Raw genomic sequence first — 15,106 nt, forward strand, 5'->3', positions numbered from 1 at the left:
GACCTCCGCCCGCACCCCTCCCCACACCCGCCTCCAGGTACAGCGACTGGCGCCACGCGCCACTGTTGCGTGACTTGGAGCAGCGCCGCGCACTACAAATCTCCGAATAGTAAATAGATCTTTGTATTTTAATGACCACTGTGGACCTTAGACTCAATGCTAATCTTTAGTTTTGAAAGAATGCAATTAAGAGTATTTTTGCTTGTTAAACGTCCCTACCAATACTGAAAATGTTCCCAATTTGGGGTGTGCTGTTGGCAAAGGGAAAACGAAAGACTGGCAGTTAGCTTAACAAGAGCTTGAAGATACAGCTGATGAGGCTATGAGAGAGGGTCCTGGGACCAGGGGGTGCAGGCTTTCAGGAAGGGAACCTGGCAGATGGGTCAGTGCTCCTTTATGACTTGCGTTCCCACCCGTTTGGATCAGAGAAGGTTAGTGATGGGGTAGGAACCAACGAATCCCAAGACCTCAGTGGCTTTACCCATTATGCCCCATCAACCTTTATAGAAAACATCTATAAAAAGCTATTAAAATTTATAGGACACCTATAAAGCTGCTCAATTTGGGTAGGTGTCATATATATAGGCAGATGGGACACAATGGTTAAATCATTGCAGCGTGTGTGTGTGTGTGTGTGTGTGTGTGTGTGTGTGTACTCTGGCTCTGGAAGCTTCTACAAGGAAGTGGGGTCACCTTTCCTCACATTTCATTGGCCAGAGCAAATCACATGTTCACACCTCATCTCAGGATGTAAGAAAAACGTGACTCTGCCATGTGTCCAAAGAGGAAGAACAGGAATGTTGTCAAGTGGCCCTGAGGGGCAGCACATCATCCTGTCACCATGCTGGACTTTATGAAGGTCTGAGCTAAGTTAAAGGTAAAGGTAAAGAGCGGAGGGAAGAGGTCTGCCACATTGCCACTATTTCTAGGTCTCTTTTCTATCCTATCTCCACTTAAGCAGAACACAGCCTGTTAGGAGTCTGTGTCAGGGTCACAGCACTGCATGACCAGTTGCCAAGTGTCCTCATCTACCAGTCACCTCCTGGTCAATGAAAAAGCAAAAAGCTTCTAGAGAGACTTCAGAACTGGGGGAATGAGACTTAAGGCAAAGTGTTCAGGGTCTTGAGATATTTTGAGATTCCTGAGATGTTTTTCCAAAGAGTTGCTGTTGTAGCATATACTTCTACTCCTCCTTCCCCCAACAGACACCCCTAGAACTACCATTGGGAAACCTTAGAACACTAGAAGTAAAAATAAAATCTTAGAACCTACCAGTTAGAAGAGTTACATTGCCCAGAAAAGAACAGAAATCAGATTGACACTCCCAAGTTAGTGCTTATGTTTTATGGTGGTTTTGTGTGTGTGTGTGTGTGTGTGTTGGTCACTATTATATTGCATTAGAGAACTAATTCACAAAAATTGGATCAATGACTCCAAAGATGTTCTTCAAAATGTAAAATAATGAGAATGGTAGCATAAATGCTCCGAAGAGCAATGTAAACATAATGAATAAATAGTTCTCCAGTGGGACTATGGAAGCAAAGCTGCATTTTCTAAGACATACAAATCCCGGGCTGGGGATGTGGCTCAAGCGGTAGCGGGCTCGCCTGGCATGCGTGCGGCCCGGGTTCGATCCTCAGCACCACATACAAACAAAGATGTTGTGTCCGCCGAAAACTGAGAAATAAATATTAAAAATTTAAAAAAAAGTTAAAAAAAATAAGACATACAAATCCCTATATATTGACTTTACATGTAACAGCCATAAATTCAAATGGTGAGTGGAAATACAAAGAGGAATACTGGAAAATTTCATTATTTGACCAGCAATGCATTTGTCCCTAGTCTTCAATATGTTACTGTCAAAATTAAAGCTTTGATAAATAGTAATCTGAGGCCATAAAAATGTTCTATTCTTTGCAAAGAAAAAAAAAAAAGCAACCAATCCAGTTTTTCCAGAACAAGCACAAAATAATGCTTTCTAATGTAACATTGAATATTCCTGTTTCTAAAGGTGCGGAGGTGGTTAAAGCTACAGAGCCATGAGGGTCAGTTACTGTCCCCCTTCACAAAGGCACATAAAAGTGCTTCTTATCGTTGCCAAGATGCTCCTAGACCAGCTGTAAAGGTAAAGATAAAGCCTATGCTTGGGAAGAGAGCCAAGAGGACATTGACAAAGCTCTTTTATCAGATAGCACTGTTGGACATTGCACAATGCTAAGGGCACACAGTGTAGAAAAGCAATTATTAGTGCGTACACATGCGAGCTAATACTTTGCTTTTGAGCCAAAATTGCTCTTGTGCACAGCATAAAGCAGCCCTTGGCACATTTGGGGTTCAAACATGAAGGAAAAATGCTGCCTGGCTTGTCATCTTGTTTTTCCTGCCAAAGTATGATAAGAGGCTTTTCACTTATAGATTATTTGCTTTGTGAGTCATGGGCCAGAAATGGCGCTTTGGGATCCGCGCCAGGTTGAAGCAGCGATGGCTGCGAGAGGAGGGGCCCCGCTCTGCGAAAGCCAGAGGGGGTTCCTCCTGAGGCTTTAATCACCGCAGAGTTCATGGTCAACAAAATGCACCTGGACCTTGATTCGGGGCTAAAGGAAGTAATAATCTGAAAACTGGACGTGGGCTCACCGCAGCCCGGGTCCACGCACACCTTTACAGCACGCGGCGAAAAAAACCGGGTACGCGCGGCTCAGTGCGTGGACCACAGAGCCCAGCTCCCTCTGGACTGAACGATAAATGGAACTAATTAGGGCATTTGTGATGTCAGGGCTGTGGCTCCGGCTCGCTGCAGGTACCTTGGCTCGGTCCTCCTCCTCGCGTTGGCTTCTTTTCAGACCAGCGTCTCCGGGCACGGAAGAAAACGGCCCCGGCCGCGCAGAGCCGGAACGCACGTCCCTCCCCGCCGCCCAGACCAAAGGAGAGGTGCGTCCCAGAATTCCCAGAAGTCCGAGCTTCCCTCCGATTGGATCCGCACAGTCACGTGTCCGATTCTGAACGAATCACGGTGCGGCTAAGTGTGATGGCCCCGCCCCTGCCTTCGGGAGCAAGGGAGGGCTGAAGAAGGTGTTCTCGCTGACTCAAAACGATTATTAATGTTGTAAATGACGTTTCCAGCTACAAGGGAGGCTGAGGCAGGAGGATCGTATTTTCGTGGCCACCCTGGGCAACTTTAATCACCGGAGAGTTCATGGAAAACAGAAGAAAATGATGTTTCATCGTTCAAGGTAAACTTATTTGCTGGAACTCTACAGTTTAAAAAACTATAAATTGATGATTTGTGGCTGTGCCGGACATCCTTGAAGTGGTCTGTGGTGCGAACCCATTGAGAAACTGTGCCTTAAGAGGATGGGTTCAGACCCCAAACCTGACCTCTACCCCTTGCATATCCATGTTCTCCTAAGAAGCAAACATTTAAACAATTATTACAAAATAACACCCCCTAATAAAACTCTCCTTCGTCCGCTCCCCTCGTGGAGAATGGTGTCGGCGCGTGGCAGACAGTCCAATGCCGTCTTTCCTGGGGTCAGCCATCCCATCATCCTGACTCTGCTGACCGCACCAGTCAGATGCTATGGGACTGCAAGGCAATGCGGTCAGCACCAGACCCACGTGGTGTAGGAGGGATGATGAAGTAAAGGCACATGTCTCAAATCCTCTGGGAGACACAGTCTAAATGCACTCTGTGAAGACAGGTCATAAGGACACCTGGAGGAGGCCAACCATGGAGCGCAGCAGCACCCAGGCAGATCAAGTGGAATTAGGGGAGGCACCGGCCGACTAGGAAACAGCCTCCACCTAGAGAAATGTGAGGAGAGAGCTGGCCTGCATGGACCCAGAGCTGGCTGCACCTCTGGATCCCGTTGGAAGTCTGGGTGGCCGCCAAGCTGATTCATCCAGGAGCCCAAGAAAACCACCTACCTGTGGCCTCCAAGCACAGCACCCGAGCTGTTTCTTGTTCCCCTGCCAGATCTATGGCATCTTTATTGGCTCTCCCAATGACTTCTCCTGTTGTCAGAAGTCATTTATTTCTTTTGCTGGTCTGAAACTTGACCATGAGGGAGGCACTGAAACAAGGAGGAACGCTGAGTGCTGATGGGGTTTCAGCCCCCCACTCCCCCAAGCCCTAGACTGAGCCCCTGGCTCCACACCCTGATCAGCATAGTTATCAGCACAAAGTCCATGTCTAACCTTTAAACATGACCTCCAGATGCTAACCAAGGTCTGTCGGGATGGCAAGCTGCTTCACCTTTATGGAGTCTGTTTCTCTCTCGCACATAAAGGAAGTGTCCAGAGGGATACAGTAGATGATGAGGAAAACACCACCTTTGGGATCAGCATGACTGGGTTTGAGCCTCAGACTCACCTTGCCTCTCCCTAAGGGGCCTGGCGCTGTAAGCCTGGTTCTTGCTTGGGAAAGGTGTGACAAATCTCCCATGGGGATTACATTAAAGAACCTAAGAACAAATGACTGACACATTGTTGGAACTCGCTCATTAGCCTTCCCGCTCTCCTTAGAGTCAGGAATGAAGTTAACCCAACATCCCATAAGTTCGATCAACATCATTGAACACCTACCATATACGCTGACAAAGTGATAAGGAATCCAACATGGACCCTGAAGTTCAAGAATGGGCAGTCCTGGGGGCTGAGGCTGTAGCTCAGTGGTAAAGTGCTTGCCTCGCATGTGTGAGGCACTGGATTCAATCCCCACACCACATAAAAATGAATAAAGATAACTGTGTGTTCTTCTACAACTAAATAAATATAAAAAAAAAGTGCAGTCCTGGGTCTTGATACCCCCTAATTTTTTTTTTTGGTACCAGGGATTGAACTCAGGGGCACTCAACCACTGAGCCCCATCCCCAGCCCTATTTTGTATTTTATTTAGAGACAGGCTCTCACTGAGTTGCTTAGTGCCTCACTGTTGCTGAGGCTGGCTTTGAACTCATGATCCTCTTGCCTCAGCCTCCTGAGATGCTGGGATTACAATTATGTGCCACCACACCCAGCCTTGATCCCTTTCTATAAACTTGTAGAAATGGTGTGAAAATGGTGTGGTGGGGGTGATGTGATTCCCAACTTCTCAGAGGTCTTGGCAACTGTAAAATTTGGTAAATGGCAGCCAAAATAAAAGTCCCGTTTTCTCTCCCTGGAAGTGCCTCAGCAGCAGTATTCTCTGAAGAACTCTGCTTCCCCGTCTCCTAGCCACTCCTCACACCCTTGCTTACTTGATCTCTAGTCCTTGGGGGGGGTGGGGGGTGGGATGGAGTCCCCCTCAGTGGGAAGTGTAATGACAGTGTCCCGGAAACCAGCAGCGGCAGTTCAGGACCACGAACAGCACCAGGAAGGTCCCTTGTGGTTCCAGGTGGTGGGTCCTGTTAGCCCAGGGTCTTGTTGTCCCTGTACCAGAGCCAGTCTGAGGGCAGAGACCCCTGCCTCGCGCAGGCTGGGCTCCAGCTGCCGGAGTGGCTGGATCTTCACCGGAGCTCGAGCTGTGGACTGTTACAACTCCAACCCCAACCTGGACTGGAGGACGAGTCTGAGAACCCAAGTACCCAGGTACACATTCCCTTCTGCCCCACAAGTGGAGAAAGGGAGCGCCAGCTGCGTTCTGGAGACAGCAGACACAAAGGAGTTGGGGTGTGAAGAGCTGCCGAAGCAGTTCCTAAACCCAGCCATAGAGTACGGTCAATGACGTTCAGGCACAGGCGTTGACAGGAGGGGTGCCCTAACAAGGGAAACCCAGAGCCCTAAGTAGGGCTGACCCTTCTCTGCTGGACTGTCCTTACCACCTGGGACTGTTGGTCCTCCCTCCTCCAGACCCTGCTTTTATAGTGATCACAACCATTCTCCATGCCAAAGCAAAACTCTTCAACTTTACCATCCCAGATTCCTACTCAAGAACATGATCTCGGAGCTGGGGATGTGGCTAAAGCGGTAGCACGCTCGCCTGGCACGCGTGCGGTCCGGGTTCGATCCTCAGCACCACATACAAACAAAGATGTTGTGTCCGCTGAAAACTAAAAAAAAAAAAAATAATAATAAATATTAAAAAAATTATCTCTCCCTCTCTCTTAAAAAAAAAAAAAAAACATGATCTCTAAGGAGAGAACTTTCCAGACAGCAGGAACGTGAAAGGAGGAGGTCTTCCAGCACCGGATGTGGTGTGTGCTCTGGATCTGCCACCCACGTGTGTTGCTTTCCCTCCCATCAATCAAGGGAGAGAAGACGGGCTGCTCCTCCCACCACTGCGCCCAGAAACCTGATTGCAGAATTTTTACTTCTCATTCCCACTACGCTGAGCTCAGCAGGTTTGGAGGTGGAGTTTCCAAAACAAGAGGGCGCAGCTTCCGCTCCATCGGATCAGATTTGGGGTTGCTGTCAGCCCTTGGGGTCTTCATGCCTTTGACTCAGGGGGGCTAAAAAGGGGGACTGGTCTTGATTACAAGGAGAAATTGAGTCACTACCACTCAGCAGAGGCTGTATGTTGGCACAGCTAGAAGGGGCCATGTATGAACCAGAGAGTGGGCTCTCCCAAGACACAGAGTCTGAGCCCTGATCTTGGGCTTCCCAGCCTCCAGAACAGAAAGAAAGAAATTTCTGCTGTTTTTAAGCTATCCAGTTTATGGTATTTTGTCATAGCAGCTCAAAGAAACTGAAAAAATAATAAAGTAGAAATTAAAGAAAGAAAAAAATGAACATATCGTAGAGAAGATCTTTGTAGATATCTTTAAAGATATTAAAGACTTGGTAAACTTCCCCCTGAGACTGCTCAAGAGACAGAGGGGTGGTACAAATATGGAATGACACCAAGAATGAAAAAAGCAGAGTGACACACTGCAGGTGTTGCAGGTATCAATAAGATAATGAGACACTATGACACATTTACATCAATATGTATTTTTTTTTCGTACTAGGGATTGAACCCAGGGGCATTTAACCACTGAGCTACACCCTAAGCCCTTTTTTATATTTTATTTAGAGACAAGAATCTTGCTGATTTGTTTAGGACCTCAATAAATTGCTGAGCCTGGCTTTGAACCCACAATCCTCCTGCCTCAGCCTCCCAAGCCCTGGAATTATGGGTCACTTGCCAATTTTAAAAGGGTACTAAGCCCATTTGTGAGGACTCAGCCTCTATGACCTACTCACCTTCTGAAGGCTACACCTGGTAACACCATCACCATCTGAATTTGGAGCAGGGACACAAACATTCAGACCATAGTGATTACTTGCCCTCTCTTTCTTTGAGTTTGTTTTGCTATAGTTGTTGTTGTTCTTTGTCTTCATCTGTCTTCATCTTCTGCCTCTCCCTCTCTGTGTTCACTTCTTGAGATGGTTGGTTCATTATTTTTAGTCTTACTTTCCACTTTTGCTGAGGCTGGCTTTGAACTCGAGATCCTCCTGCCTCAGCCTCCCAAGCCGCTGGGATTACAGGCATTCACCACCACTCTTGGCTTGTTTTTCAATATTATATCTTTATTTATAAATTTTATTACTCATTTTTAAAGAACTAACTTTCAGTTTTGTTGATCTTTCTCAATTGTCTGTTTTCTATTTCTGTAACTCCATTCTTCTCTTGATGATTTTCTTCCTTCTACATGTCTTGGGTTTAATTTGCTCTTCTTCTATATAATTAAAATGGAAGCTTAGAGCATTTGTAGTCAACCTTTTCCCTTTTCTAATAACAACATTTTTAAGCTATAAAATTTTATGTAAGTATTGCTTTAACTGCATCCCACAAATGTTGACAAAACTAAAAGGAAAATAGAAAAAAAATGTACACTTAGAATTGGAGATTTGAGGGGCTGGGGCTGTGGCTTGCCTGGCACCTGCAGGGCGCTTGGTTCGATCCTCAGCACCAGAAAAATAAATAAATAAAATAAAGGTATCGTGTCCAACTACAACTAAAAGAAAATTTAAAAAAAAAAAGAATTGGAGATTTGAACAATTTACTTTCAGTAATTGTTATAACCATAAGACAAAAAAATCTGTAAGAACGTAGTAGATTTGAACAATAAAAATATGAACTAACTCAATTTGATTGACATTTATATAATATTACACCTAAGGGGCTGAGGTTGTAGCTCAGTGGGAGAGCGCTTGCTTAGCATGAGGCCCTGGGTTCGATCCTCAGCACCACATAAACATAAATAAAATAAAGGTCTTGTGTCCAACTACACCTAAAAACTAAATATTAAAAAAAATTTAAGGGGCTGGGGATGTGGCTCAGTGGTAGAGCGCTCGCCTAGCGTGTGTGAGGCACTGGGTTTGATTCTCAGCACCACATAAAAATAAAATGAAGATATTGTGTCCACCTAAAACTAAAAAGCAAATATTTTTAAATTTTTTAAAAAGAATATTACACCTAAAAACTATAAGTATGCTTTTTTCAAGGTCACATGAAACATTGCCAAGGTAAACACATATTGGAGCTTAAGGCACGTCAATAAATTTAAAATAATTAAGATCAGACGGTGTGTGTCCTCTTATTCAAATGGCATTAAACTAGAAATCGATAAGAAAAGGACACCTGGAAAATATCTAAATTTGGAAATTAAACAACACACTCCTATACTTCTCAGGTCAAAGCAGTTAAAAAAAAATTAGAAAATGTTTTTAACTGAGTGTTTCCCAGAGTCCAGCTTCGTGGATCCCCTGATCAGTGGAAGACCCGCCCACGAGGCGGTGGCTCTGGGGCGAGGCTGTGGCAGCTCTGGCAGCAGGTGAAGGACTCCTTCTCTGTGATCTCTTCATCTGGCTTCCTGGACCCCATTGCGCTTTGCTAGTCCTGTTTTTTAAAATGTGTTTTTTATTCTGTTCAGGGTTTCTTTGGCTATTTTTTTAAATACTAGAATAAAAGTCTTTCTTATTTTTGCTCTCCTACATCTTAACCCGATAGTCTCTAAGTTGCTGAGGCTGGCTTTGAATTTGCCATCCTCCTGCCTCAGCCTCCCCAGCCGCTGGGATTACAGGCGTGGGCCATGGCGCCCGGGCTCATCTCTTTTTCTTCAGTTCTGAAAAATGTACTTCTCTTACCTCCTTCAGTGCTTCCTCTCCTTGGCACCCTCTGGTCTTTTTAGAGACAGAAAGACCTTTCTGTTGCCTCCACATCTCTTAAATTTTCTTCCACATTATGGACACCTTTGTCTTTCTGTGCTTTATTGTGGGGAAACTTCTTCAGACGCAACTCTCAATTCACCAATTCTCTTTGTAGTTATTTCTAATCTACTGCTTAATCCATTCTGTTCCACTGGTATGTTTTTATCTTTTAAAGTCTCATCTGCTTATTTTGTTCAAACACACCTGCTTGTTGCTGCTAGTCTCTTGGTGCTCATCCATGGTTTTGGTGTTGATGTCTTTTATTTCCTCAAACCCTTTACAACATAGTTTCATCTAGAACCCTAAACTGAGATCACCCCTCAGTTCCCTTACCTACAGTCCCTGCGGTCCACACGTTCTTGTTCTTGCCGTTCTCCCAGCTCTTACTCAGGCTAGCTTGGCTTCTTGTGTGCTTGGTAAGTTCTCTGCTTGACCTTAATTCAGAAATCCTATAGACCAACCTAAGCTTTCACTCTGGGCCACACTGTTGTACTTTATGTCTCACCTGTGCCCACGACAGTCTCCAGACATGTTTAAATGCAACTTAGAAACAGGTCACCCACAAGAGAATAGGGATGGCTGGTTCTCAGCAGCAGACCAGTAGCTATAAGACACCTGCAAAATGATAAAAAGAGAAAAATACTCAACCTGGACTTTAATACCCAGTGACACTATCTTTCAAGATGGAGGCAAAATGAGGACACCTCCCCACAAAAATTAATTCTCATTATAGAACTTCTTCAAAATGCTTATTATAATATCTGTGATCAGCCGGGTGCTGTGGTGCACACCTGTAATCTCAGAGGCTCAGGAGGCTGAGGCAGGAGGATCGGGAATTCAAAGCCAGCCTCAGCATCTTAGCAAGGCACTTAGCAACTCAGCAAGAACTTATCTCTAAATAAAAACTTAAAAAGGAAAAAAGTGGGGGTGCTGGCGATGTGGCTCAGTGGTTAAGCACCCCTGAGTTCAATCTGCAGTACCAAAAAAAAAATCTGTGATCACTTTAAAATATTTCATCATGGATGGTGTGTCTGTCATGGACTATGGGGGTGGTTGGGATCATATTAGAAGGCAGATCCAAAGGCAGGAACCACCTGGGCTATCCATACCTAGACCACACTTCACGCTTGCTAATTGGTAAATTGAATGTCAAAAAATGAAATTAACATTAATTGGCATGATGACTCTTAGTAAAAGGCTCTAATGATTACATCAAAGATCTGTCAATTTACTTGAGCAACACTCCCTACCCTTGTATAAACAGGGTAGAGAAATCTAGCAAGTCCTGTAGGCTGCACACTTAGTGATGTGGCTGGATGCCCAAGCCCTGAAAGGTCTCCTGTCTAAACAATGGTGAGGACAGTTGCTGTTTGCTTAATGCCAGCCTCAGGAGCACCAGCCTGGTCTGGGGTGGTGTCACATCCACCTTCTCCAACCCTCTGTATAAGATGATGGCTGGAGCACCTAACAGGACAAAGACCTGGGCTCCACTGCATACAGAACCATCTGGTACCTACTTGCTCACAACTGTTTGGTTTTTTTGTGGGGGAGGGGTACCAGGGATAGAACTCAGCTTAACCACTGAGTCACATCCCCAGCCCTTTATCTTTTTATTTAGAGACAGGGATTTGCTAAGTTGCTTAGGGCCTCACTAAGTTGCTGAGGCAGACCTTGAACTCAAGATCCTCCTGCTTCAGCCTCCCCAGCTGCTGGGATTATAGGCGAGCACCCCCTTGCCAGCAACTATTTGCTTCTTAAGTGTCTAGTCACGTGGCACAAGTTGTGAGCGAAGGAAACAAGTAGCACATCTTTACCCATTTTGAACTTTTAACTGTTACCCGCTGAGCTAAGAGCTGGCTTGGCCTGTTGAGAGGAAGAGACCTACTGAGATTACAGAAACTAGCAGAGAATGAAAACAGTTCACTTGAGATGATCTTGCAAAGAGCAGGCTGAAGCAGGCTACTCCAGGCCCACCCTGCGGCCTGGGGGAGAGAGGCTGGAAGGACGTGTATCTCAGAGATACAGGGGAGGGGAGGGAGGGTGCGGTATGTGCCCTGCCCGGGCCAGGCCAGGAGAACAGTGGAGAAGGAAACTACTATGATGCCACAGTCCGGCTGGGCCAAATAACCGGGAGGTGACAAGCAACTTGAAGGTTGAAACGGGAACTGCTTTATTGCGGGGAACTGAGGGGGGGCTCAAGGTAGCTGGAGCCGCTTTATTGCGGAACAGAGGAGGTATATATACCTAACTGGTTACACACAGCTTGACTCAATTAGCATCATCTAGATACAGCAGTCAGCCAATAAGGAACCCCCACCATCTTAATGGCTCGGTGGCGTTGCCTCACAAACCACTCCTCCTGGCAAACTGCCAGGCGCCATCTTGACTTGATTTGCGGTCCCCAGCACTATGACAAACTTACAGATGAACTTGAAAGACAAAAGTGGTTTTGTGAGCTGAGTTTGTGAATGGAATGAAATGTGAAGCAAATCCCTAGTAAGAGCTTGTTAAAATTTGTTCCACTTAGAATGACAGTGTAAACTGAACCTGACATTTAAGAAATAATTAGCATGGTGCACGCCTGTAATCCTAGCCACTTGGGAAGCTGAGGCAGGATAGAAAGTTCAAGGCCAGCACTCAGCAAGGCCCTTAGCCACTCAGTGAGGCTCTGTCTTTAAATAAAACGTAAAAAAAAAAAAAAAAGGTCTGGGGATGCTGCTCAGTGGTTAAGCACTCTGGGTTCAATCCCCTGTAACAGAAAGAAAGAGAAAGAGAGAGAGAGAGAGAGAGAGAGAATATTAGCATTTAATAAATATACAAAAAATAAAAAATAAAAAGAAACCTAGTCTCCCAGTCAGAAATAGAAGCATTTTTTTTAAAGTGGAACATCTGAAAAATCAAAAAATAAATCAAAATGAGTATTTCTCTCCTCAAACTCAGAATATTATAGCCAAAATTAGAGAAAAGCTTATCGAATTTCCAATAAAGAATTCTAGTCTATCAAGAGACATGAATATACACTAAAGTTTAACTTGGATTTGTACACTGAAAACTATAAAACATTGCTAAAAGAAATTGAAGAAAAACTGAAGAAATGGAAAATCCATGTTCATGGGTTGGAATATTTAATATTATTAAGTGGCAATATGACTCACGGTGACCTATGGATTCAATGTTATCCTTATCGAAATTCCAAGGGTCTTCTCTGCAAACACAGAAAAGCTTATTATGAAATTTTAAGAAGTCCCACGTAGCCAAAACATAACCAAAGAGCAAATTTGAAGGACTCACATTTCCTGACTTTGAAACTTATTACAAGCGGGCACGGTGGCACACACCTGAAATCCCAGCGGCTCCGAAGCCTGAAGCAGGAGAATCGTGGGTTCAAAGCCATCCTCAGCAAAAGCGAGGCGCTGAGCAACTCAGTGACCCTGTCTCTAAATAAAATACAAACTAGGGCTGAGGATGTGGCTCAATGACTGAGTGCCCCTGTTCAATCCCCAGTACCAAAACAACAACAAACTTATTACAAAGCTAATGATCAAAATAGTGGGTAGTGGCTTAACTATAGGTATAGACCAACAAAATAGACTTGAGAGTAATAACCATCTATGTATATATAGTCAATTAATATAGAATTGAGAGTAATAAACCCATATGTGTATAGTCAATTAATTTTTCAAAAAACATGTCATGACCAGTCAATGGAGGAAATATTAGACTCTTTAACAAATGGTGCTAGACCAACTGGATATCCACATGCAAAGAAATGAAATCAGACTTCCCAACACCATGTACAAAAATTAACTGAATATTGATCAACAACCTAGATAGAAGTTAAAACCATAAAATTTTTAGAAGAAAACAGGAGTAAATCTTGGACCTTGAATTGGGCAAGGGATTTCTATTTACAAAAACAACAAGAAAGTAACAAAGTAAGTCAGATGTAGTGGCCCTCACCTGTGATCCTAGCAGTTTGGGAGGCTGAGGCAGGAGGGTCACAAGTTCAAAGCCAACCTCAGTGACTTAGAGACTCTGTCTCAAAATGAAAAATAAAAAGGACTGGAGATGTAGCTCAGTGGCAAACTGCCTGGGTTCAAATCCCAGTGCCCCACGACACATACCAAGGTTAATCTTAAGTAATGCAAATTTCACATCAGTAAAAAAGAAAGGGGTTTGACAAGGTTTGATATAAAAACTAAACTTAAGTTTGAAAATAAATGGAGATACACACAAACACACTGGGAAAATCACAAGGAGCTACAAATAAAAGCAGACAAAGGCGCTGACAGGGTCCTTTCAACCCTCTTCCCATCTAGTCCTTCACTCAACAACTATTTCCTGAGGGCCTACTGTGCGCCAGGCCCCACTCTCCGAGGTTTCTCCATAGGAGACAGTAATCACTTTATCTGTAAATAATGGCAGTTTTGTTTCTTCTGGTCTGAGAGTATACTGATTATTTTTCCTGGCCCTACTAGACTTTAATGTTGAAATGAGAGGATGGAAGCATCCATCCTGGCCTTGTCTCTGATTGAAACATTTCAGGGTTTCCTAAGGTTCTCACTCTAGGTCCTGAATGAGGTTAATATTTTCCTTTTTTTTTTTTTTGGTACTGAGCATTGAACCCAAGGACGCTTTACCACATCCCCAGCACTTTTTTATTTTTTATTTTGAGACAGGGTCTCACTAACAGCCTCCCTAAGTTACTGAGGCTGGCTTTGAACTTGTGGTCCTCCTGCCTCAGCCTCCGGAGCTGCTGGGATTACAGGCAGGTTAAGAGGTTTTCTTTATATCTTAGTTTGCTTAGCTTTCTTTTTCTTTTTGGAAACAGGATCTTGTTATGCTGCCAAGGCTGGTCTTGAACTTAAACAATCCTCCTGCCTAGGCTTCCCAAGCAGCTGGGATGACAGGTGCACACCACTGCATCTGGCTTGGAAACTTTAAACTTTGACTCTTGTCCAACACTTTTTCTGTATCTATTGAGATGATCATATGATTTTCTCTTTTTATCCATTAAGGTAGTTGATAACATTACTCGATTTTCTAATGTATTTTAAAATCTCCTATACAACTGGGTCATATGGTGTTATCTTTTCTATTGTTGGATTCTATTTACTGACAGCTTGTTTATGGAAAAGATAATACCACATTTTTCTTCCTTGAGCAGTTTTTGGTTTAGATATCAAGATTTCCCAGCTTCATAAAAACAATGAAGGAGCACTGATATTTTTTTCTACTCTCTGGAAAAGTTTGTGTTCAATTGAGTGAATCATCCCTAAATATTTGGTAAAACTCCCCTGATTAAGGGGAAAAAAATCTTATCCAGGATTTTCTTGGATATGAATTTTTTTTTGGTATCATGGATTGTATCCAGGGGCTCTTGACCACTGAGCCACATCCCCAGACCTTTTTTATTTTTTTATTTAGAGACAGCATCTCACTAAGTTTCTTAGGGCCCTGCTAAGTTGCTGAGGCTGGCCTTGAGCTTGGGATCCTCCTGCCTCAGCCTCCTGAGTTGCTAAGATAACAGGTGTGCACCACCACACCCTGTGGATATAAAGATTTTTGATCACCAATTTAATTTTTTAAATGGCTAAAACATTGTTTACATTTTAAAATTTCTTCTGGGGCCAAATTTCATTATTTTTAAATGTAAAATTTGTGTGTTTGATTTAAATTTTTAAAGTCATCAGCATAAAATTGCTCATAATACCCTATTATATTTTTATCATATTCATTGTCCAAGGTCATGTTGCCTCTTGATTTCTGTGATAGCCTCTGGCTTCCTTCTGTTCCTTCAATAATCTTGTCAGAGGTTTGCCAGTATTATTAGATATATATTTTAAGCAGAATTGGGCTTGGTTAAGTCATCTGTCTTATCATGGCTACTTTCTATTTCACTTATTTCTGCTCTTTAACATTTCCTTTCTCTACATCTTAAGAGTTTATTCAGCTGTTTTTTTACATTTATTTATTTTTATGTGGTGCTGAGGAT

At 43.7% G+C, this 15,106-nt stretch overlaps 1 long non-coding RNA gene across 1 annotated transcript; it reads left to right on the forward strand.

Annotated features, from left to right (window-relative positions):
• The first annotated feature begins 6 nt into the window (after positions 1-6).
• Positions 7-4,481, forward strand: LOC125616313. The gene is made up of 2 exons (XR_007346938.1): positions 7-3,233; positions 3,702-4,481. It is a non-coding gene; the product is annotated as an uncharacterized LOC125616313 (long non-coding RNA).
• Positions 4,482-15,106: the final 10,625 nt, after the last annotated feature.

Source organism: Marmota marmota, unplaced genomic scaffold (genome assembly GCF_001458135.2).
Source record: "Marmota marmota marmota unplaced genomic scaffold, marMar, whole genome shotgun sequence".
In the NCBI taxonomy this organism is placed as follows: domain Eukaryota; kingdom Metazoa; phylum Chordata; class Mammalia; order Rodentia; family Sciuridae; genus Marmota; species Marmota marmota.